This window comes from Ptychodera flava, chromosome 13 (assembly GCF_041260155.1).
Source record: "Ptychodera flava strain L36383 chromosome 13, AS_Pfla_20210202, whole genome shotgun sequence".
Classification (NCBI taxonomy): domain Eukaryota; kingdom Metazoa; phylum Hemichordata; class Enteropneusta; family Ptychoderidae; genus Ptychodera; species Ptychodera flava.
The window spans coordinates 19743976-19770223 of record NC_091940.1 but is presented as its reverse complement, the minus strand read 5'-3'; the positions used below and the strand labels follow the sequence as shown (position 1 = coordinate 19770223).

The following is a 26248-nucleotide window of genomic DNA, read 5'->3' as shown; positions in this document are numbered from 1 at the left end:
ACTGCAGAGAGACTTTCCAGTCGCACTTCTGTTCATGCTTGTGTACCCCGTGGAGCCTAACATCCGCCATATTGATTTTCTGGTCCTTTCCATATTTTTCACGTGTCTCGATTTTTGTTGCGTGGCCTCTGCTCTTTTTCCATTTTGGTGAGTATCAGGACCAGACTTTTTTATTTTTTATCCTCTGCGCACCAGTAGCTCTTCATTTTTTTCTTTTACTCGTGTAGTTTTTGTAATTTTTACGAAAACGGCCACCCATGCGCCAGTGATTTTTGCATCGAAACCTGTTGTGAGCAGCCACAGACTTCACCGTGCGTACGTGTTTGTAAACGTTACACATTGTCGACGATGGCTGCCCATGTATTTGTAGCCGAGTGTCGGTTTTACAGCTTAATCCATGGAGACAATTGTGATTTCAAAATTTTTGAGGCGTAATTTAGCACGTCGCCCGTTCTTTTGCCGTGCCATTGCTCCCGCCTTTCGAATTTAAAATGTTTTGCATATCCCATCTGTTTCGGACTTTCGGTTTGCATCAGACTGTACGCACACACTGTCATTGCGGAAACGTGTAGTTTCTTAAGTTTTACTCTGCAGAAAGGGTTTCGGTCAAAAAAGCGGACCTACACTAGACCAACATTCACTATTTTTTCGGTTATTAGTGAGAGACAGTCTTTTCACGCGTATAGATCTATTTTTTTTTAAAATTTGATTTGCCTTATGGCTATGCCATGCCAATGTAGTAATAGTATGTACAAGCCTTGCTGTAGTCGCATATACGGTTCACTTCGGGTAGGATCGTCAAAAGTGACTCATGTCGGAAAAAAGTATATAGCAGTGAAAACCGAACATAGGGTAAGGATCATTTCGCCGTTTTTGTTCCTTTCGGGAACATCAAAATACCTCCATGTAATGATAGAATTTACTACCCGATGGCTGTCTTATTTATTGATGGTTCATGGCATTCCTGACAAATCAACACCCTGTTTAGCGTCTGTCTGAAGATCTCTATCAACTGCAATTTATCAAAATAGGTTCCTCATAAAATGTAGCGCATGGACTGACATCTGTATGGGGTAAACTTGATCAAATTGGACCATTTTTCGCAAGATTTTTATCCCTTCTTAGTCCAATACCATTTTGAAGAGAACTATTGACATTCTCTGAAAGCGTGACTCAAGTACAAAGACGTCGGTTCGTGTTCAAACATAATGATAATGTTAACCTTTCAGTTAGGTCATGTAGCTAGATCCTTTAATGTGATTAATCATTAGGTACCTTATTGTGTGTAAAATGCGTTTGGCTGCCCAATGGAGCAGGACAATTCTACAATTTTTACCTCCCATTTGCCATACATATATGGCAATGGGAGGTTGTATGGTTGAAAAGTCTGTATGTGAGATGTCTGTCTGATGTATGTATGTATGTATGTATGTATGTATGTATGATGTATGGATGTCTGTCCGTCCAACGCAAAAACTCAAAAACCGCTGCACATATTGAGCTGATATTTGGTGTAGTGATGCCATATATGATGTAGATGTGCCGTTGTTAAAATAAACTTTTTAGGCCCATAGATATGCTAATGAGGTAGAAAAAAAGCGAAAATAGTCAAAAATCAATAACTCAGGAACTACTCATCTGATCATTGTCATATTTGGGTTTTAGGTACCTTGGGCCCAACTCATTTAAACATATAGATTTGATGTCAATATTTGATGCTTTCTATTTTAATGATTTTTTTTTTCTTTTTTGCCATTTTAGTAATAAATCTTTTCCTCTTAAACCGATGGTTGGATCGCTTTAAAATTTGGCGTGCAGGTACCTTGTGAAAACTCAAAATAGAATTCATCAAAATTATGGCACAATTTGCATATTTGTATTTTTGGGCAATTTTTGCCATTTTTGGTAAAAAAAATCTTCTTTGAAACTGTGTATGCCATTACTTTCTAATTGGGTGTGCAGGTTCCTAGGAGTGACCTGAAGATGACTCTGTGAACTCAAGCTGAAATTTGCAAATTTTGTGGTACTTTTTGTCATACTATCAAATTTGGTACATAGGTGAAATGTAGTAGGTCATTCATTCAAAGTCAAGTACTGCCTGTGTGAATGAGCAGATTATGATTGTGCTGTTCCAGGCTGAGGTGCTATTTATAGGAATGATGCAATGTTAGACTGTAATTGATGTTTTAACTGAATTTGACTAACATTGTATGTAACTCTTGTACTGTATAAACCCTATCAATTACCCAGAAAAAAATAATATAATTTTAAATAATTAAATTAATGAGGATATCAACAAAGCCAAAATAATTTTAGTGTAGAATTATTAGAATGTTCAACTTTTTTGACAGTTCATGGTGAAATGCTTACCATCTTGGAGGATTAAAACATGTAAAGGCAACTTTCCTGAATCCCAACTTTGACATATTCTGAACCGTCATATATTGTGCTCTGTATGTTATCTAAAATAAATTGCTCATAATAGTTTGTCATGATAGGTTGGTCAAATAAATAGAGATAGAGAAAGTTCCAATTTCCATTTATGGTTGACTTGGTAAGGATAAAATAAAATTACTTTTTGAGGAAAAAAATAGAGTGATCAATTAAAAGAGTGGTCAAAGTGATAGGGTTTTTATGGTAAAGCTGGACTGTAAGATTCCTCATGTGCTATTTATAGCAATTATGCAATCTGTGTAAACAGTGCAATGAAAGTGTTACATGATTCCTTATAATGCTTTTGATGACCTTGAACTTCTTAAGTTGCAAACATTTGTCTCTTCTGTGTGCTTTCTCTGAGTACCTACAGGCTCAACTTATTCAACAGAACTTACTTGCAATGTTAATTTGAAAGTTAAAATGTGCTTGGTTAATAGGATGAAATACTGATAAAGATAACCAGCTGAAGATTCTTTATAACCAGACAGATATGCTGTTTTTTTATGACGTAAATGTTGATAAGCAAGTCTTGTTTACTTTAATTAGAATGTAATTAACTCTCATTTATATTATTATAAGCTGAAGTATCAAGTTGATCAAGCTAATATTGACAAGTTGGTTGGCTGTTGGAGGTTAAAAGCCGTAAAAATAAATGTATGCATGTATGCATGTCTATCTGTTTGTCTGTCTGTAGACCCGCGTTTTTTGGAGGGTCTATGGTCTGTCTGTATGTATGTATGTATGTATGTATGTATACATATGTACATGTTTGTATGTATGTATGTATGTTAGTTATTATGTGCGGATGTATGTCTGTCACGTTAAAAACTCCTAAATCACAGCACCTCCCATCTTAGTATTTGGTGGACAGGTGCATCGAGGGGTGGAGATGTGAATTTGTTGAAATAAACATGTCAAAGTCAAAAATATGCAAATGAAGGTTAAAAAAGGAAAAATCCTGCAAATTGCTAAAACTTTGTAACCACTGGCCAGATTTGGTTGAAACTTGGTATGCAGGCTCTTTATAGTGACTTAAGTTACATTTCTTCAAATTGTGGTGAAATTTTGAAAGTTGTATTTTTTGGGCGATTTTCCTGTTTTTTGTCAAAAAATCTTTTCTGAAAGCACTCATCCCATTGCCTTGAAAACTTGTATGTATGATCCTAGGGTTGACCTTTGTCATATTTGTTCAAATTGTGGTGAAATTTTCATATTTGTATTTTTGGGGCAATTTTTCCCATTTTTTGTCATAAAATCATTTTTTCCTTAAGTATTTGTTGGATTGCTGTAAAACATGATAGTCTTGATCCTAGAGTTGTTTTCTGTCAGACGTTTAAAAGTCATTATGAGATGGAGCATTTCATATTGCTGGGGTATAAGATTAATTTGGACTTGCAATGGAATTTTCTTAGTCAACCTGTAAGAATGCAATGTCATGTGTGTACTAGTAGTAAGTATCGCTGCAAAATGGGAGGACAGTGTCATTGACACTATTTTTTCTGTTGGAAAAATATAAATTATCTTTGTATCATCTTTGGATTGATTTTATTTGAAAGTATTTACACTCAATTCAACCACAGACCTTTATTTAGGGTTTGTGTTTCAACTTTTGTCTGTGCAATTTTGTGTTTGATATCGTTGTATTTCAGCAATATGAGTGAATCATGGAGGCTTCAGCAATTTCCATAGATTGCTGATTTTCTAAAAGCCAATTTGTGTGTTACATTTGTCATGCAGATATCCAAAATTTTTGCATTCTAGCGTACAAATGTTGACAGCAGAACCGCTCACAGAATCTCAGACCATTTGATGGAAGGTGGGATAGTGTTCATGATTAGGTTGTATAAACTTCTCATGGTTATTTTTTTTTCTCCTTTTAGCATCTCCCGTCCATCTGCCCTTCCCCTTGTCTGCTACTCAAACCCAGTGTCTGCAAGCTTTGGTATTACATCAGTTCCCAGACTCTGAAAAAGGGGTTTCTCTGGCATTAAAAAAAAAACAGGAAAGAGAAACGGCAGGAAGTTGCACAAATGCAGTGTGCAATAGTGTCATTTATTCTGTTTCAGCCCCATGGTCTGAAGTTGTTGTGTTTTGTCATGCGAGATAGGAAGTTCATTCACCGTTGACCCGGTGATGATGTATGGTGTGGTAGATACCCTATAAATCATTTAATATCATATCCACATAATAGAAGTACTAGATAGTTGATTACAATTCTAGTAAAATTCTAAAAATGCAGCCTCAAGCATTTCTTCTGAAGGCAAATGTGTGATATAAAGAAAAAAGATGATTTGATAATGACATTTTCTTAAGGAAAGAACTCCAAAGTACCACGCAGAGATATTATTAACATCGTCTGCAGGAAAGAAATCATCATTTTAAAATGCATTTTTAAATATGCTTTGTACATTGCTTTCATTTATTTCAAATTGTAACCAAGGTTTGTGTGGGCCAAGCTTGAAAAAGCATAAAACAAACAAGGACTTTGATATACAATACCTCAAAGTAATGCTGTAAATCAAGTAACATTTGTTTGTCAAAAAATTTGTTCAGTGCCATGAATAGTTCAAATTTTAGTCTGTTACGAACTGTCAGTATCGATTTTGTATCTGATTGCCGCATTATGTGCAAATTAGTTTCTTTCTTTGGCAGTCAGGTTGTCTTTGCCATTCAGTGAATATCAAATATCAGACCTTATTACAGAGCTTTGCTTGTGAATGGAGTCTCTTTCTTGCTGTGCTCAATTCAGTCTCCACTCTGTTCTGATTTTATGCAACAAAATTGCAGTGTTGACCATAAGCTGATAAAGCTTCTGATTCATTCACTTAGCCATGTTCAGGATGTTGTATTCTGGTATTGTCACAGCCAGCGTAATCTCTACATAATACTTGCATCATTTTCAATTCCTTTTGAAGTGTTTTTGAGCATATTGCTACAGGACTGGACAAAATTCTCATCTATTTTTCTTGACCAAATAGCAGATTAACAAACCCCAATATTTTGTTAAAATTCCATTTTGTGTGTTTTGTTATTCTGTATCTGGTGAGTGAAAATGTCAACTTGCCATGGAATAACAAGATAGAAGAGTTAAAGATTGGATCTAAATTCAGAGAAATACTGCTGTTGAAGTCTGCACTCACTTTGATTTTAGGAAATTGGCCTTTCCAAATGCTGTCGCAGATTTCTATCAAGTAGAAAACCTCAAGTTACCACAAACTTAGAATAAGATGTTCAGGTAGATACTGAGAGTCAGATCTTTGTATTATACATATTGCTGGAACACCTTCCCTCCACCCACTGTGACTGGAAGTATGTTTTGCCTATCTTGCTATATAATGTGAGTTATAAGGATACTGATCCAACCCAGTGCTGCTTGACCAACTACTATTTTCTTCAGGAGGAGACAAAATGTTTTTGTTTCTAGACCAATTCACAAAAGAACATTTTATACTGGTCAGTGATTTTGACCATCTTTTTCCGTGCGACAAAGGAATAAAACATGTCAATTATTATACATGGAGAGTGGTTGTGAGTTTGAAGTTACCACTAATCAGTCACTGCTATTTGTGGAAGACCAACTGTGAAATGTATATCTTGCAGAGAACTTTGATTTAATAAAATTTAGAAGTTTAAGAATGAGATCTTTGTGAGATTGTGTTTTATGTAGTTGACTGTGTATGATGCGTGACTTAACTTCATCTGTGAGTTTTAGATTTGTGTAGAGTCGTCATGGCAGTTGGTTTCCAGTTCTTTTCAAGAAAGGATATCACATTTTTGAATTTTTTTTGACAATAGGAGAGCAGAAAATATCGACACTCAGAATTTTTAACCTTCGAAATTACTTTTCATTTTTACTATTTTTTTCATTTTTTCAATGATTAGTGACTTGCTGAATATTTTTTTGTCTGTTTTTTTCTTTTTTCTTTTTCTTTTTCTACTTCAGCCAAGTATTTGGAGAGACTTTTCGGAAATTTCACCTTGAACTTCTTTAAACCGAAGATTTTGCTGGGAAAGTTTACAAAGGTAATTGGTAAAACATTTTTTTGTGTGCAATCTTTTTACACTTTTAAGACTTTCTGGAATCTGATCACAATTTTTTTTTTGACTTTTTAAATATTGATGTATTTTATTGTTCACCTTCTGCACCAAATATTTGTTTTACTTGGTGTGTGCAGGGTTTGAAAAATATGGTTTGATCTCATCTCTGTAAAGAAATGACCTATGAATGACTGCAAATGCGATGGACAATGTCATATTTTCAAATTTTCAATACATGTATGTCAAATATTGTGTTGCTAAAAAAAATAGTGGTTGCTATCAATAGTCATCTTGATGGAAAAATGTACTTTCAGGTTTTCAATATTTGAAAATACCAGTAGTTGACTTAACAGTCATTAAGACTAAGAGTGAAGATTGCTTGATAAAAAAATTGTTGGCATTTTTTTTGCCGGTTTGATATTGAAAAGGAAGAGTAATGCCAGTTCATGAGCAAAAAGAAATGCTATTGTTTTCGCATCTGTAATCTTAGAGTTTGGACCACACTCATATTTTTCAACCCCCTGCCTGGTGTGCTGCGTCTTGTGTATAATTTCAATAGATAAATGCCTTTGGTCATGACATGCAGCAAGTCAAGTGTAGTTAAATCTGACGTGTACAGCATTGTAATCCCCTATCGCCCAGCTCTCTTATTTTTCTTGTTGGTGGGCATGCAGTAGGGCACAGTGAAAATTAGTGGACACAGCGTTTTGCAGTAGACTGTTGAGTAGCAGAGAGGTAGCTTGAAAACAGCTGGATGACCTGCAGAAAAAATATTTTCATTCATTCCAAGGATTTGTGTCCATTAATTTTCACTCCTCTCTGAAGTAGTTTATATCACATGATGTGTAAGCCAATACCTTTTAATGTTTTCCATCAAAATACCCCCTTCCCCTTGTCCGGGTTGGCGGTCAGAATCACTGGAGCGCTTCCAAAGGAATGTTAAAGCATCTTCCAGTCATGGGATGCTGATGTGAGGCCTGTATTATGTACTGGAGAGACTAAGGAATTTCTCCTGAGTGAAGTCTGAGAATTGGAAGAATGGAAGAGGTGTTTCTCCTCTTTGGTAAATAAGTGGGTATCAAGACTGGCATACAGTGAGAATTGACCCTTTGACAGCTTAATTCTACTCACAAAAATTTTAGTGCAACAATTTTTGAATTTTTCTGTGATTTTTGGCAAGTTTTGGACCAATGGACATAACTTTCCTTGAGCTATAGTTTTTCATCAAAATTTTCGGGAAATTCTAAAAAAAAATTTCTTGAAACTCCAAAAAATTGTCTGCTTTATATTTAATTATCATAGTACTCTAGGGGGTTTCTTAACCATCTTTGGGCTTTGCTTATCCTTAACATATTGGGAATTCAATCTGGTGGAAACTCGTGGTAGCAAATCTAGTGCAAGTAATGAAGGATAAGGGACGCAGCCACTTATTTAGATAGGATTTTCTCTGTAAAGACATGAGGCTTCTTTGTAAGGACACCAGACAAAATCTTGGCGTAAAGAAAATTACACAGGTCAAATATTTGTGCAGAAGTGTATTTTTCAATGGTGGGTAAAGGGTCACTGACTGTCCAAAGAAACTAAACAATACTTGGTTGAGGAAGGGAAACTATACCCATTTGATTGTTCAGATGGTCTCATTGGAGTTTGCATGTTTGCATATACAGCAGGCTTTATCTGTAAAATAATGTTTGGAGCGTGAAAATTGGTTTGAATGCGGAAAAAGGGAACTATTGATGAATAGTATTATGTGAAGGTGCAAAATCATAGCATTTGGAAATTGTGGGAAGGAGAATTTCAAGACATCAAAACTAGCTCTTTTGACATCATTAACCCTCTGAGTGCTGTAATTTAACCCACCAAAATTCCATAGCAATGTTTGCCTATTTTTATGAATTTTTCTGTAATTTTTTGATAATTTCAGACCAAATTGACATTGACTACAATGTTTGAACAAAAATTTGGAAAAAAATGAAAAAAATTGTCTGCATCTGAAAAAATACTATTCAGATCATATTTCATACAGCCAACAAATAAGACCTCGGCACTGAAATATGGTTGTGACCTACATAGACCACATTTATGATTTGATATCAGATTTATGTTGAATCCATTTCTGGTGCACAAGCTTTTCCCATTATTTTATGAAGTGGCAACTCTGTAGTTTCAGAATTCACTTTCTGTTCCAGAAAAGTTGAGTGTGGAATTCTGCATTTCAGTCAAACTATAATTAGTACCGGATTCTTCCTAATTTCATTTGCAATACTTTGGTACAGCCAAGGCTTTTTTTTCAAGAGAAATATTTGTCATATCTCAAAGGCAAAGAAGGGCCAGGGAGGAAGTAAAACACGTATTTTCATAGACATTCAGACAAACTGTTCACTGTAAAATTAGACCATTCTATTGATATGTAACTCGGATAAGTACTTGGCAGCTTGTACTTTGGTCAGTACAGGGACATGACTCTATGGCTAAAATATTCTTGTTCCACTGAATAAATATTTGTCACAATGTTCCACTTGAGACTGCTATTAAATATCAAAGATTTATCAGGTGTTGTATGTTGATGGTCAAAGTTTACCTGCGTTTTACCTGGTGACTATTACTTTCCTCAATATAGCTTTGGCTGTATGTGACAAAAAAAGTTATTTGGCAATGAAGGGATTGAATACCTTGTGTATTGCTGCTGATTTTGTGATAGATTAAAGTCCTTGTTGCGAACAAGTTTAGCAAATGACGTTTGTTGTAACATTGACAATTCAAGTTGAGTGATCGGTTTGATAGTTTTGCTCTGAGGCGCGTTTCTCAATTTCCCCACGGTAATGAAGCCATTTCCAAACAGGAAATTGGCTCCAAGGATTCAATGTGAATTTCAAAGTCCCTGCGCAAACAGTCTTCAGTCCAGCGTGTGACTGTCAGTGGGGGAAAAATTAATGCTTTAAGTTGCTGGGTGTTACCAGACATCTCCAAACATGCCAAAGTTTTATGGGCATTTTTGTCGGCTTAATGAAAGAATGTCCCATGTGATTGTAGGGTATATCGCTCTATGGAGAACAATCACTTAATACATTTATGGTGTTTCTATCTGCAATTTTACATGGTTTCAATGTCAAGTTTCTTTCATTGACTGGCCTGATTATCACCATAATTTCATTTAGGATTTCACTTTTACTGCTGAACTTGTCCATACTTGTTCTCACCCCGTCTTCAGTTTTGCCGGTATCTCCGGTGTGAACATCTCCTGTATGAACATCGACAGATGTTAAACTGCTGAACTCTTTGTTGCATAATGTATTCTGGATGTGTGTTGTTCTGTCTATCCCTGTGCAAACATGCTTGTTTCAGACGATGGTAACCATAAGTGGCAAGTTATAGGTTATGCATCAGCAGAAGGTTACAACTCTATCTGCAATCTATACTGTAATGAGAGCAAAGAGTCAATAAAAGCAGGCAAAATAGTTCCGTTGCTTAGATTTGGATGGTATTGAAAAACAAACTACCTGATTTTGACTTTCTTTAATACCAATTTGCTTCAAAGCAGGCAAACAGGAAAGTATAAAATTTTTTAAGGCTAGTAGCTTAAACTTTTGATTTTTGTACTATTTTGGTTTTGTAGTCAAATGAAATTATTGTGCTACTACCCAAAGTGTGTTGAAGCAGCCACTATTTAGTTTGTCAAGACAGTGTCTATATGTGTAAAATGCACTGCTTTCGTTAACTATTGAATTATAGTCTGGACCAGAATTCACCTGTCAACATTATAAACAGTGCAGTCCACTCCTGAGAAGGCTGAGTTGACAGGCTCAACACTGTAACTCAATATGCACTGGGTAGTAGAACGAGAAACTGCAGTGGACATTACAAAGCAAAAATAGTGAAAAAAATAAAAACTTACAGCTAGTTGCTCTTTAAAGGACAAAATCAATGAAAAGTTTCAGATATTATTAACACATTTATGACCTTTTGTTGATTAAATAAACCATATCGAAGTTTGAAATTAAGTCCTAATTCAAGGCAACTACGTGTAATCACCAGCAATTTTACCAAGTGTACAAGATCCTATCAACACTGAGATTCAATGAAATAACCCAGCAACATTTGGTTCATAGCAATGAAATGTCCTTGTCTAGTCTATCATTACATTGACAATAATCCAGGCCATTGAGGCTAGGAGAAATTTTGCTAGAAATATAGAATGCATGGATTAAAACTTCTGACACAATGTTGCCAGTATTTTCCCAGTTTGCAATTTAAAATCCAGCAGCTGAAAACTTTAGATGTGATGCCGCCAGCATATATATTAAACCTCACTTTGCAAAATTTAGCAGCTTATATCTTTTAATTCACTACTGCCAGTATCCCCATTTTGTCAAATTAGTCAGCTTATACTGTACTGGCTACAATGCCAGTGAATTTGCATTTATATTCCACCCTGGTAATTTAATATCTACTGTGAACATACTTGAGCAGGAGAATCAATAAAAAGACCTTTTATCAGATGTTTTTGGTTGAAAGCTCAAAGTGAGATCTGTTATGGTAGTGTTACAATTTTAGGTCGCTTGTGAAATACAATGTCCACAATTATAATAAAAAGCTGTGAGAAATGATAAAGTGCTGGTTTGATGTTACATACAATCAGCTGTGTGTTTTCAAAGTCTAACTTATCTTCTGCATCCTGCTGTGACAAAAACACTCAACTTTGTTACTTGCACAGTTTCGGTTTAACCTCTATTACCCCCGACGCAGTGGTATGACCCCCATTGTTTTTGCAAGTTCAGCAAAGGCGGAACCACGCTCAGGAAGTCTGGCCTGGTCCAGAAGGCCATGCCAACACAGAGTCTGGTGACTACTTCAACTAAGATCGAGCAATTTCACGGTTAATCAGGAATGTAAAAGTGCAGTGACCTCAGTATTTGACCGCTGTCATGCCTTGAATAATTATCAATTTTATTCCCCAAGTTGAAACCATGTTAAAATGCTATATTATATTTAACTTGTCTACACCACCAGTGTTTGTAATATCCCATGCTATCATTGAGAACTGAATTTTTATAAGTATTCTGTCATCAATAATGACACTTCGTATCGGACACATTGTTTATGGAGAGCAGAAGAGGAAAATGCAATATTTTGAAAAACGAAAACAATAAAATATCCAGAATTACAGCTAATTTCCCTCTAAAGGGTGTATGCAACATATTTTATTCATTGTCACTGTATATAAAGTTGTGTAAACAATAAAAAGATTTCCGTTCATGCTGACAAGGTTAAAAGAAATATGTTTCTAATATTCTTCAATGTGACATGATATCCCTGTCATACTTTTAGAAATATATACGCTTGATAGAAAATAAATGTGATGTTTATACAGTGGAGCTCTATTTTACTTGACTGTTTCTTTTTTATGGGTTCAGTTTTTATGAGGCAAAATATTTGTAATGAATTTATGTCATAATTTATGGGCAACTTGGATTACAAAGAATGAAAAGAGCCTCTAGTTTACAGAGAAAGGGATGAATATATAAGGTGTCTATGGAAAAAAAGAAATTAGAGAAGCTTGACGCAAAAAAAGAATCCATGGTCGTTTGCTGACGCAGATACAACTTGCGACATATGCAGTCTGCAGTGGATTGTTAATTAGGTAACGTTGCTGGTTATTGGATCAAGGTCTGCCGTCAGTCTCTTTCTTACAGCTGGTTTCTAAATGGATCAGCATGGAAGCAGGGTGGGCATTGTGTAAAAAAGGTCAAAAGTTGCAGTATAGGTCACTGCTGAAATTGTTTTGCAGGTTTCTAATGATCTCACCGTGGTTTCAGTGGACTCTTGGGGTCACAGATGTTGTTCTCATAATTTTGTATCCTGTCCCTCTGAAACAGAATTCCAGAGTGTCAAGAAAGATGTAACAGTTTTTGATTAAAAATATTTTGAAACTGGCAAACAAAATATGACCTATGCCTGTCATTATTGACTTTCATACTATAGTTAATTGACTTGTTGACATTTTCTGCAGTAGTTCAAGTAACTTTTGTTTACTTGATCAATTTTAGACCACGTTTGGAGGAGCTTTTCTTTTCTGTTGTCCAACTCTACCTGGAAATGAGACAGATATGACGTATAGGTAGTATGTCAGTAGAATTCAGAAGAAAAACAGAAGTTTGTGTGCTGCTGTCGTACAAATTGTCTTGAGGCCTTGTTTTTAATTCAATCCATGGTCGATCATGATATGATGTGAAGCCTAGGGTCAATTAGCTTGCTTTCATGCATGTGATGAGGAAAACAGAATTTTCAAGCAATCTGGATATTTCTTCCTCTCTCCATAATATTTCCTCAGTTTGAAAATGGGTCACCTGTAGCCTCAATCTACCATCTGAATCACAGAATTTTGTTTCTTTGGAAGACTTATTTAAAATTCAATTACTGTAGAGATTGAGTTTCTTCACCTCTTTCCTCTCATAAAATAATGGAAAGAAATTCGGCAGGGAATATTTTCACCGTCCCGACATGGGTCAGATTAATATTATTGCCTTCCAAGTAGTTTCCGGTGGGGTGATGAAATTTCTTTCCTCATAGTTGTAAGATGTAGAGGTCAAAATTTTGGTAATATTCACATTTAGGAAAAAATATGCGGCACATTAGTTTACCGAGACGCTGTGCATGGTTCATTGGATGGGCTTGTAATAACTTTCTCTCTATTTGACTCCAGTATTACTTACAAATGTCAAGCGTAACAGCGTAATAGCAAGTACATTGATTAGTGCTAACATCCCTTGAATATGTGTTGAGGCAGAAGTCTTGATCTGTAGACTTCATATAAATTTAGTGATTAGCAGAGGCCGAGCTGCCGTGGGCAGCTGACAGCTTTGCAGTGCTCCACAGGAGCTCTAAACCAGCGTGAGTTCGATCAAAGATACATGCATAACCAGCTCTGCGGCGGATACTTCTCTCTGACAATTCAGCCTGGGAAAGCCAAGCAAATTGACTGCTGTGTAATTTGTGGCATGCGGCATCAAATAAAGGCCCAGTGCCTACTGAAATTGTAGTGCCCGAGTAAAAATTGAGGTTTGTTAAAGCATGAATTGTAATACGATAACTTAGTACTCCCGTTTCCAAAGCCCTAATAACTACCATCGTGACATAAGCCTAGCATATATATAGACGTCAATCCACTGGCGCATGCTGTCCATGATGAGTAATGCAAACTGGATGAATGTAGCTATTGCCACAAGAAATGAAATTTAGCATTGCATTAAATGATTACAGATATGTTAATTTGCAGACATAATATTGAATGCGTATTCCTCTTTTGATAAGGAAAGTATTTTTTTGACTGGTAGGGCAAATTTGCAGATATTGTGGAATGCTTTAATTGTACACTTTTCCATTGGAAGGGCAAAAGCGTTGAAAGAACACATAGTGAGGAATTGCCAGTTTCTGCTCTTATAAAAGAAACTTTTTGATTGGATGGGCAAGAGCATTGAAGAAGAAATCTTTGATTCACCGTTATAAAAAGCCTGTAGTCAATAGATGACACGATTACTAGGTTGTAATGGGCATGCAGCAGTTTAATAAAAGGGACCCATGATAAAAAGAACCGCACAGAGGTCATAAAAATCCAATGTTATGTGTAGGTGTGTAAAAACTGTATGGTTTTCAATTGTTCCTGTGGTTGTTACTGAGTTTTAAGGGGCTTAACTCTGAAATGCAGGCTGTGGAGAATTGTTGATTACGGCTTGCATGTCTCTCTCGTTCAGGAGGATTTCTGACATATTAAACGATGATCAGCAGTTTTGTTTTCAAATGTGTGTTGCCATGACACTTTGCATATCATTGATTTCGCGCCAAATGTGTAACAGCCAGCCAGTAACATAGAAGGTTATTTTGTGTGTTTTCACTGGTATTTCATCAAAATATCAGTGTGTGTAATCTGCTGTTGTGAACATGTTCTCAGTATTAGTGAATTTTTCTTGGCTTGGAAAATGACTTAGTCTTTTCCTATTTGTTTAATTCTATGGAGTAGAACAGTTAAGGTAGATTACATTCCTTGTATACATCTAATAGGCTTTAACAAACAAAAATTTAACTTTTTAAAATTATACATGAAATGTTTATATTTTGTGTATGAATTCTGAACAAATTACTTACACCCTAGCATTCATCCCCGTAGTTACAACACATGTCATAGACTAAATTTTTTGTTTCATTTAGAAAAAACAACAGCGATTACCCATATATGATTGTACATGATAATTCAGATTATAGAGCTCTGGTAATGTAACTAGAGAAAAATATATCTTATTGACATATGGAATAAGGCATGGCCCTGTCATTTCACATTGTCACCCATATAAGAAATTGATCATCCCTTATCGACTAAATTCGTAGAGCAGTGAAATCCTAGCCTACAGATAAGTTCCTTTGTCAGACTATCCTCTTATATTCCTTTCATACAGATACTATTCAATATCTACGTTTTATTAGTTTTAAGTAACTTATTTATGATCACATTAGTGGTCATTCTACTCTCCATGAGCAGATGGACTGAATCAGAGAGTCACGGAATATGTTAAGTCGGAATGAGCAATAATGTTTCACTGAAATATGGAGTTGTGCATATGTTATCTGGGTGTCAGTAGTTTGGGATATTCTGTCATTGATGACTTTTGGTGCCGGTTTGAAGGAATCTTCAGAAAATTAATGTCGATGAACACAATAAAAATCAATTGATATGCTAAAGTTCTTGAAGTTGCTCTTTCACCCAGACAAGCCCATAATCACTGACAACCATGCTGTGCTCAACGGGTATTTTGACGTTACGAACAATTAACATGTAGGAATAATGTACATACAAAGATTGAGCTGTAATCACACATTTCCCACTCTAAGTTTTTAATCCCAGAGCTGATTGTGACTTTACTTTTTATGATCACACACACACACAGAGCTTAGAAAGAGACAATTTTACAGTGGTTAGTGTTGGATATTATAAAGTGATTTATTTGACCATTTGTTGTTTGTGTTGTTGACAACCCGTCTGTATGCTTGCACTGTTTATGTCTGGGGAAATGTATATTTGGGGAAACTTTCTTCTTTTGCTGAGTAGTTGCTGTATATATTCCAAGTTTACAGTGTTCTGGTATCCGCCACTGCAACTATTACAAAAACAAGAAACCTGTAAAAGAATGAATAAGTCAGATCCAAAAATTTTGCAAAGCAGTAATGACAAGAATGTGAAAAACAGCTCTAGTATTTTGTGCAATGACAAACACAGAATAGTCCTCTCACTGATTACATGAAGCTTTTCATGTCAAAGTGAGTTACTGATGGCATTTGTGGCTGATGCCACCCTGGACGATACATTTGTCGATGCTTGCAACACAAAGCACTAAACTTTTGTAGCAACATGGACTGTATCACGACAGTGTGATACAAAATGTATACAAAGCGTGAAACACATTACGTTTTGAATCAAGTGTATATACAGCAGCAATGCATTGTGGGATAAGTTAGAAAGAGGTCATTGAACTCAATTTCTGCAGAAGCAGTCAAAATGGAAATCATCAACCCTGAAGGTGTTTAAAATTCTAGACTTTACCTTCTGTATTATCACAGTGGGAACTTTGATCCTGGCTGACATGTGCTTGCCCATGAAGTGTGATATTTCAATTGGAGAGCAAAAAGTTCAATATGCACACTGTCTGGTGTGAGAGTAATTGATCAACATGGCTACTGGAGGAGATGCGGCGTCTAAATATTTTCCACGGACTGAATTTAGGAGATAATCATCCGACTTTTAAAAGCCACTCGGCCCGATATTGCGGCGAACTATTAAAAGCAGCACAGCTGATATTGCATTAAGAGTTATAGAGGCAAAGTGGCTGTCCCTAAGAAATCAATCTACGCAGCTTAACAAATGTGTGGGCAGCCTCTTGTCAGTGTTAGGAATATCTCTTTGGCGGCCAAACCTTTGTGAAATGTCCAGTGGGTGTGCTTGGTGGACCGTTTCCAAATATGTGAGAGGTACAACCTCACCAGCGAAAAAGGAATGTAATATGGTATACTTCAAAGAACGCAAATGATATGGAATGCTTTCATAGAATGCGAATGATATGGAATACTTCCATAGAATGCAAATGATATGGAATACTTCCATAGAATGCAAATGGTATGGAATACTTCATAAAATGCAAATGATATGGAATACTTCCATAGAATGCAAATGATATGGAATACTTCCATAGAATGCAAATGATATGGAATACTTCCATAGAATGCAAATGATATGGAATATTTCATAGAATGCAAATGATATGGAATACTTCCATAGAATGCAAATGATATGGAATACTTCATAATATGCAAATGATATAGAATACTTCCATAGAATGCAAATGATATGGAATACTTCCATAGAATGCAAATGATATGGAATACTTCATTGAATGCAAATGATATGGAATACTTCCATAGAATGCAAATGATATGGAATACTTCCATAGAATGCAAATGATATGGAATACTACATAGAATGCAAATGATATGGAATACTTCATAAAATGCAAATGATATGGAATATTTCATAGAATGCAAATGATATGGAATACTTCATAAAATGCAAATGATATGGAATACTTCATAAAATGCAAATGATATGGAATATTTCATAGAATGCAAATGATATTATGGAATACTTCCATAGAATGCAAATGATATGGAATACTTCCATAGAATGCAAATTATATGGAATACTTCATAAATCAGTAGCTTGCACAAATGCAGTTTGTCTCATTTTGCAGATGAGAAAGTCATTTGAACATTTTTCAAAAAAACAAATAACAAAAGAATAGAAGTTGCAATGTTATATCTCTCCTGTCTGTTCTAAAAGGTCCGAATGGTTTTGGAAATTATGGGTCAACTTCAAGATATATGACAAAATATTTCAGGAACTTTCCCAAATCCTTTGCAATCTGAATCACTCCAGAGATGGGTAGAATTCCTTTTTTAGACACACAGCTACATTGTACTTACAAAATGATTTACTGCTGCCATGGAAAAGAGTGTATCATCTGTCAATGGTTATTGAAAATTGCAGACAAGAAAGAAGCATGGTATGCCTCCAAGCCGTACTATGATTCAGCATTATCCTGGGGGAGACGCATATATTCTTACCTATTCTAAAAAGCACCCTAAGACAGCCAAAATTAGCACCATAACCACCAGTGGTGATGTAGTATTTTTGGCAGTTGTTGTTGATAACTACTTCACTGCTGAGAATCACCATGTTTCTGTATCACGTCAGTCTGATGCCCATACCTCTCCCAGATTTGTCTTTCATTGTAATTGGTAAAACTGCAGCTGAACACTTCTCTTCTAATTTGTGTTATTCTCCACTGCACAACTATTACAGCGCAGTTTCATCTCTCAGTAACTATGGCAACCCTGATCACCGTGGTACCATTTGGACCTTTCAGCTTAAACATCACGCTGCTCGCCCTCTCCGTAACTACAGCTCATAAAGTTAGGCAAAATTAATGGATAAAAAATATCGTCAATTGCAAAGTACAATTATTTTAATGTACCCCTCAACTGCAGATGTTGTCCACGGTGTACATGTGTTCGTAGTTTTTTTTCCCTGATGGAGGCGGCAAAGTTTAAGCAGGAAAAATTCCATCCATTTGATGATTTCATGGATGTAATGAATTTTTTGCAGAATGGCAATTTATGATATCTTTTCAAAGAATGTCTGCCTACCAAATGGGTCTGTTCTCTAAAACATTACTGTTTTGTGTAAATGATAAAAACTGATGAGTTCATTTACCCTGATTAAAGACAATCTAATTTGTTATTTTGAGCTCAAAATGTTAGGTAAGTGTTTTGCCATTTGTCCCAAACCACCAGGAACTTTTGAGATTTTTGTGAAAAAGTATTAAATTTGCGAAATGTGAGGTTGATCTGAATTGTGTGAATTGGGCGTGTTCCTTCTCTCTTTCTAATGTCAGTACCATGGTATAATAATTCGTTGCAGTTATGTGTGTACTGAAGTAAATTAATGTCATAGCTGCATGCAGCTACAACAGAGACTGCCACTGAAAATTCTGACAAATTTTATCAGTATTTGCTTTTGCCATCGGACTTAAGACGCTTTGAGGTAGCATTTTTCAAATAGACAACTCTAATGGTTTCATGCCTGTTCAGCTTCAGACCAATGGTTGAAGAGTTTCCACTGGAGGAATGCAGCTGTTTGTAACCCATCATGCAATATTTCATCCTTCATAACAGCTGTCTCTGTTTACGCAGACTGCTCTTTGGGCTTCACGCTTTACTCTCTTCTGGGAGAAGTATGGATCTCAACGAAATGACAGGATATGTATAGAGGCTATCAATACATGTGAAATGCAGAAGGGATGTCCTTCCTTTATGGGGATAATGAGTTACATCAAAAGTTATCAACTTGGAATTTCTGCTGCATTCCTGATAGTTTATCCTTCGGAAGGAACTTCCCAATTTTGCCTTTTTACTGCTTCATGATTTCCTCATACTGTGAAGAAACACATCGTATAACATAATATCGTGACTTACAATTCAAATGTAAACAATTACAGTGTATTTCAATATGCTTTGTAGGGTAGAACAAGAAAATGCGGGTGACATTAAAACAAAAATAGCGAAACAATCATCAAAATTACAGCCACTGGCCCTTTAATCAGCACTATAAACTCACATGACCCAAGCAAATACCAGTGCAAGTACTTCAAGCCTACATAACAAATACGTGAATGAGATGACAAAATATGAAAAATAAAAAATATCACAAATGCAGAAGGAATAATACCATGGCAATTTATATTGACAAGATTTCAAACCAAAAATAATTTTCATTGCCTGAATATTGTTTAGATCTGGTGTGAGAGACCCATACCACGATTTCTGCATACCCCACAGTGCTCCGGGTTTGTTTCCCAGTACTGTAAAGGTTTAGGTACATTTGTATTAGCAGTTTACATGAAAATATTCCGTGAAATCTGCATGCATAGTCTGGTGGTGCAGTCACGATATTGTAATCCCTGGTGTGATAATATCCGGAGACAAAAAATGCGACACAAAGCAAATATAAAACAAGTATCTACTATTATGAAATATTTGCTCAACCTTATGAATTATGAGAGGTATGACAAGTCTTTGTGATGTGGAATATTTTCTTGTTTCATTCATACCTAAATTTCTACTCTCTGACATAGATTTTTCACTGCAATGGTTGATATTTATTGAGTAGGTTGGCAGCCAGGTTATTTTTATTTACTTAAACTAAGTGCACACAAGTTCCAACACATGGCGCTGACGTCAGAAAAAGTGCAACAATTAGAGTCCATTTCACAAAGAATGCTGTTTATTGATGTTGTTGAAATTGATCTCAGATATCAGTGTCGCCAGTTGCTGATGCAGGCCAACTTTTTGAAACAGAATACATAATAGTGCCTGTTGCTGTAGTCGAACACATCCACACAGGTACAGACTCATAATTCTGTGTATAGGGTGCCTTTCTAGTACGCCAATTGATGCCTTATAAAACAGATAGATCTGCAACAGGTTGTGATTGTGTCTTGTGAAGGGGATCAGGTGGGCCAGAGAAAATTGAATGATACTACCTAACAAGCAGGGTCCCTCAGTGGAGGGATTGTGTAACATGCTTGCTGTCACTCATATTTGCGGAGTACAAATATTTCAGGGTTCCAATGAATGAGGGGGTTGTGTACCTATTTGCAAAGTACCTGTTGAATGTTTACCCATGTTGGCTCAAAGTATATTTATCTAGCAATTGAGAGGCTGCCTTATGAAAATACCAGACAGTCTATCCGGCTTTGTCCACTTGTGTAGGATATCAGACCAATACATTTACTGTGAGTTGAAGCAACAAAGTGTGTTCATGTGGAACTTGTGAAAGTATATGCTTGCCGTTTCAAAGATATTGATCTCCCCGGCTTCAGTTGACATGTTGTGTTTGAGCAGTTTGTAAAGCTACGCCCATACTGACAAGGCCACATGTTGCCATCAGAAAACTTGAAAAGTCTCCCAGGCACACACTCCACAGTAATCTGATCTGTGGGTTTCTTCAATCAGTTATCGATGAATTAGCTTGTTTCTGAAACTGAGACACCTCTGCATTTTGAAAATTCCACAACTTCAGAGTGAGGTAGTGGAACATGCTGGATTTTTCACCGAGCTACACCAGTACTGAGGTTTGAGATAATCCTAGAATTTCTGTGCAGGCTGATCATTCTATGTAAACCTGGCTGTATTTCTTGTGAAATGTATTTTTGCCACCCAATGCGTGTATAGATCAAACAGCAAGCTGAAATAATGAGAAAATGAAATTTGATTCCGTATGTGTAGTGTTCACAAGAATTGGCCAAATCTTGCAATACTTTGATATTTTACCTTCCCTGGCAATAAACATTGTACAAATTATTTTCCTTTGGAAATGCATGTCTATCAGCTGATGATAATTTTATGTTATCAAAACCTTTCACAAGATATTGGCTTACAGCAGACAGAATGTCAGACGAGACTGAATCTATCATGAAGATATCATTGAATCTAATATGAAGATATCACTCAAAATGGTCATTTCAGATGAGAAATTTGCTCGTTACTGAGAAAAAAATCATTTTAGGAAAAGTTTTATCTTGTAAAGGGATCCACTCGATTGCTTTCCGGCAGAGGCTTGCTCTGTACAAGTGGATAAACTTTTGACTTTTCATGGTTCAAATAAACATTGTGCATGGTGTCAGTCATATAAGGTGTCAGCTGCCTAGAGGCAACATCTTATGTAGTCTAGTATACATACAGTTATTGAAGGCGCTTTTCTATTTGGAGTAGTGTTAAGTTAGTATGGGATTGGACGTCTAGCTACTAGACTATCTTTTAAAGCTTTCTCTGAAATACAGACATCATGTTGAACCAATCCGCTGAAACCACTCGTCACAGTCTGTTGGTCTGTCTGGTTGATTTGGCGGCGAATGAGTTGAAGTCAATTCGTTTTGGCTGTTCATTTTATGTCTATACCACCCTGAAAGCCAACAGTGAAAGAAAACATCCACGGTTTAGCTGAAGTAATTTCTGTCACGCTCTAAAAAAAGAACTGTACTTTTGTGCATTCCAGGAGGTTTTCAAACACGTTTTACTAGTCTTCAAGCATGATTAGTCAACAGCGTAAATTTTAAATTGAACATGTGACTGAGAATAAACTGCAATAATGCTTTCTATTGCCTGTTTCTATACAAAGGCAATTCTGATGTCTTCGGTTTGGATTCCTAGGAAACTACAGTCATTGGTCATGCTGGTTGCTGGCAAAATTGCTGTCATTTTGTGTGTTTTCTGTGTGTGTGAATTACACTTCCAACTGGTATTTACACATGGCCGTGATACCTTTTTTGTTCTTTTAGGATGCTTGATGTTCTTTTGTTTTCGTAAAAGTGTTATAATGACCCACCTCTTTTACTGTTTCGGTGAGAGAATGTGTGAAGTTTAATAGTAATGATGTACAATAATGTGCAACTTTCTAAGGTTTTTCACTGATACTTTTTGCCTGTAAGAAGCTGAGATAGTATTTGACTTTATAGAGGTGGACTGCTTGATATCTTTGGTTAAGGTTGGCTCGGTACAGTGATTTTATAGGGGACTTTTCAACTTTCCTAATAAAATCTTTTGTTTTTCATCCTTGACATGTTTTTTCTCCCCTTTCAATTTTGGCTTGGCTGTTACAAAGACGTACCTTTTTTATACCCAAATATCTTCTCAGCTCCCCTGTTGAATATCGAATAACCTCCCAGGGCCAGTTTTCAATAAAGAATCTTGCCAGTTCACAGATCATGGGAAAGTATTTGTGCAGTGCTGAATGCGTGCTGCAAAAGGAAACCATGTGTTGATTTGTGCAAAACAACAATACACAAGTAATGCTGAGCAAAGATGATTTAGTGTTAGCCGTACCATTGGTATAAGTATAAGGGAAGACTTGCTATTCAATTGCTTGGAAATATGACCAAGCCCTTGATTTTGTAGTATGTATCCTGGACGTGTATCACTCTCTGCATAAATTTATTTAGGTTTTTTGAGCTAGAAAAAGAAAAAGATATTGTACAGCAAGTTCCGCAGAGTGTATTCAAAACTTTGTCATTTCCCTGTTGTACATTGGTTGCCTGATGACTGCACAGTACACAGTCGGCATCATGCATGGCTGGCTACCTAATGACACATGTGTAGTACATTACAATCAAACAACCAGTCGGTGGAAAACACATTGGAAAACCATGCTGATAGCTCAGCATTCTGATGATTAATGATATTGTACTGCACAAGACGTTGCATACAGAATTGTTCAGAATGATCACACGCAAGTCTTTTTTTCAAACAAACATCGTGAGGAACATTTGTCTGTAAATAGTGTGTTATTGTTACTTCCACACGTGTTGGACAGAGTTTGTCTGATAGAGAGACAAATTGGAATTGGTGTTCTTGATGAAAAAAAATGACGGAATGTCTCAAAGAGAAAATGTGAAGTTTACAATAATAATAATGAATAATTGCAATATAGAGGTTAATATGTTTGTTGTGTATGTATAATGTATGTATGGTTACAGTATGGATCACAAAAATCATCAGTCTCCACAAATCAGATTTCCAGATGATAAAGTGGGACCCCTTGTTCACCTATCACACTCCCCCCAAGGAGAAACATGTGCAAATGGCCCCGTTCATACTGTTTTGTACAGGGCCATGATCCCAGTCACCTTTTTTGCATCATTTGGCGTCAGCTGGCAAATCCATAGTTTGGAAGAAGATAAAATTTCACACCATAATAACTTTTGTCAGTCATTAAAGTCTAAGGTAATGGGAACAGGAGCAGAAGCTTTGCTATTGTAATATGTGTAGCTCTCTCACTTGACATCACAAGAGTCGTCTCGTCAGTGTCCATACTGCTGTGTCCTAATCAGTGATATACACCGGAAAAAAACTACTGCCTGGGGAGGAAAAGAGGATTTCAGGAAGCCTTTCCGAGGAAAAGAGTCAAAGTGTGCTGACAATGATAACCAGGGTCAAGTTGTGTTACGAAGTTCGGAGTGATGATGGCCTTATCAAACTGAATGGAATGGAGTGTGATTCTAAAGGTTGTCAAAGTGCCAGTAAGTCAGCGTCAGATTCTAAGGTCACCGTAAGATGTCATGTAAAGTCTTCACCGTGTTTCACACAAGATTTTTCCCCATTACTCTTGCCTTGTTTTGAATCCCTGCATGCTGGGTCTACATGCAAAGTAATTATTAGGAGGAAAGACCTGCAGCCAGTATTAGCAAACCTGGTTTCTGGCGTCTCCAAGGTCAGAAATCTTACAGAAGCAGCTTTTCCCTGGTAGTGTATACGTAAGGTCTATGGAAAATAGATGTCAGATGTATGGGAGTTTATCACCACGGGGTACGTCATGTAGTAGTGTCTGTCAGACAATTTGCCTCAAGTTCAACATCACCCAAGCTGATTGCATTGACGGAAATGAAAGAAATGGAAAACTGTTGCTGTTCACTTAGAGATACCTTTATCATGTACTCTAAAGTTGCTCTTGCCCTGTGGAGGAGCATTTGATTTCTGGGTAGGTGTCCTTTCCTGATAAACACCGTGCAATCTGAAATTTTGATTCCCTGTGCAGTGCCATCAAGTATAGTAAATATTATGCCACAAGTCAATATAGCCACCATGTTGTTAAACGAATTCCAACTAACAGAAATATTCAATCCAAAGCATAGAGGAAAAAGAGGGCTTGTGTTACTTATAGCAGTGTACCCATGCTGTTCCGCTATTAGGGTTGTATTTTTCTTACTTCTGAGGATTCTAACACCTTTAGACCAGGATGATGATGTAAAAATATGCAAAAGTGTCTTTCAAACTCTGATATAACCTTCGAGTTTGACCCACATCATCGTTGAAGGAAATGAAACAACGGGAGAATACGGATACCTGCTATGCTGCGATACAAGTGTTATGTATGAATGTGACAGCAGGTTAAGTAAAGCAGTATGTCTTTATGTAACATTACTTGGTTGTCTGTGAGTGTGTTTTGAAATCAGTCAAGATTATCCACCGAGATTCTGTTGGGTGTTTGGAAGAATTCCACTGGAATGCCTTGCCAGGGCTTTCCTCAACTATCCTAAAGTATTTAGTTATTTATTACAGATGTAATTGTTTTTGTGGAAGAGTAACGGACTCTCTGCTGTTACTGTCTTTACAATTTTGAAATGTTTGGTGATAAGTCAATGTAATCACTCTCAATACAGTAACTCTCTCTCCAGGACCTTTGATTATGAAAGTTGAGATCTGACATGTACCCATTAGGACAGCATGCAGAGTTCAATAGTTGTATGACGTGTTTTTAAAGGGACATTATTTGTATCTTTTGACTTTTTTTTCATTTTTTCGATGACTGAAATCCCCGGTCAAATCAATGGGAGACCTAAATTGTGACTCTGGATGGCTTCAAGGATATGTAAAACCACCTGCTTGCTCTTCACGGCAAGGTTCAATGTTGGTAAGGGCGTCCGCGCGATTTGAATCAACCGCCATGATTGAACCCCTGCACATGACCAATATTACTACGCATACGTCAACCATCAAAGTACAGCTGAAACGTGAAAGGCCTGTGACCTACACACTAATTTCAGCACAACGAATATCGAGGAGCACACGGCGCATAAACAATTCAAATGCACGTATCACAAGCTACTGTCAAATAGTGAAACTAAGCAGGGCATTTGCTTGTAAGTTTGATTTTAGTATCGATGACACGGACTGTGAAACAAATAAAACCATAGACGCAATTGGGTCAATGGTAAAACTAAAACGATGTCAGATTGCTATGGTAATAGTGAAACAGGTACAGAGTAATGCATTTCCTGTGCATTTGATCGTTAGCAAATCTTCGTCAATTTTTAAGATTTTTAGGGCATTTTCTTGCCATTACGTTGGTTCGTTTTACAAACACGACATGATCGCTTGTTGAACCTGGAAACATAGTACTCGGACTGAACACTCATGGTGTGTAGCATCGGTGACATTGTGACAGCACCGGGCGAGTACTGTCATTGATACTGCTCGCGATAGGAGTCACCTCTCGACACACAAGATCTGTTTGAATGTTGTCATTCTCTGTGCATCGTGTAATTATTTGTATCAGTTGAATCGCATTTCGAACCAAAAGTGAGTACATCGCAATGACAGTTGCCTAGACCCGTTCGCTTACGGCCTCTGTGCCTCCGACCCACTCCCAAAAGTGGGCTGCGTATACGGCCTCCACGCCGTATAACGCCGGGAACACACAGACCTGTACGTAGGGCTAATCGTGTACCCAGGCGAGGTGGGTGTGCTTGAAAACGAAACTCAATGCAAGTTTGGGATTAAAAATGGGTTGTTTTTGGTAGAGAAACTGCACGCCGCAACCAAGGTGCTGCCAGCGGTTTGGCACAGCCCTGCGACGCAGAGTTAGCTTTCACCCAACAATGTACATAATGTAAGTGTCAGTCGCCAAAGTACATTGCTCAATTTCGCGATCACCTCGACAATAACGTGACTGTCTACTGAAGTTAAATATCCCTTCATTTTACTCTGTTTTCACCTTTCTATGCCCAAAGGCTTTGGGCAAGTCTACATATGCATATGGAGGAACAAACGAGATGAAAAAGATCCGCAATTATATAGGCCTCGTCGTCGTCAGCTGGTACTGGTAGGCATTTGAAAT

At 36.8% G+C, this 26248-nt stretch overlaps 1 protein-coding gene across 6 annotated transcripts in view; it reads left to right on the top strand.

Annotated features, from left to right (window-relative positions):
* The window catches only part of LOC139147741 (RNA-binding Raly-like protein), a 133722-nt gene continuing 107474 nt past the window's right edge, over window positions 1–26248 (top strand). For 3 of the 6 annotated variants that reach the window (XM_070718917.1, XM_070718913.1, XM_070718910.1), the window contains exons 1-2: window positions 36–147; window positions 6380–6459. The gene's annotated coding sequence lies outside the window, so the exon portion shown is untranslated. Of the gene's footprint in view, window positions 148–6379; window positions 6460–26248 lie in introns of all 6 variants that reach the window. The other 3 variants (XM_070718915.1, XM_070718911.1, XM_070718914.1) reach the window with 2 other exon arrangements.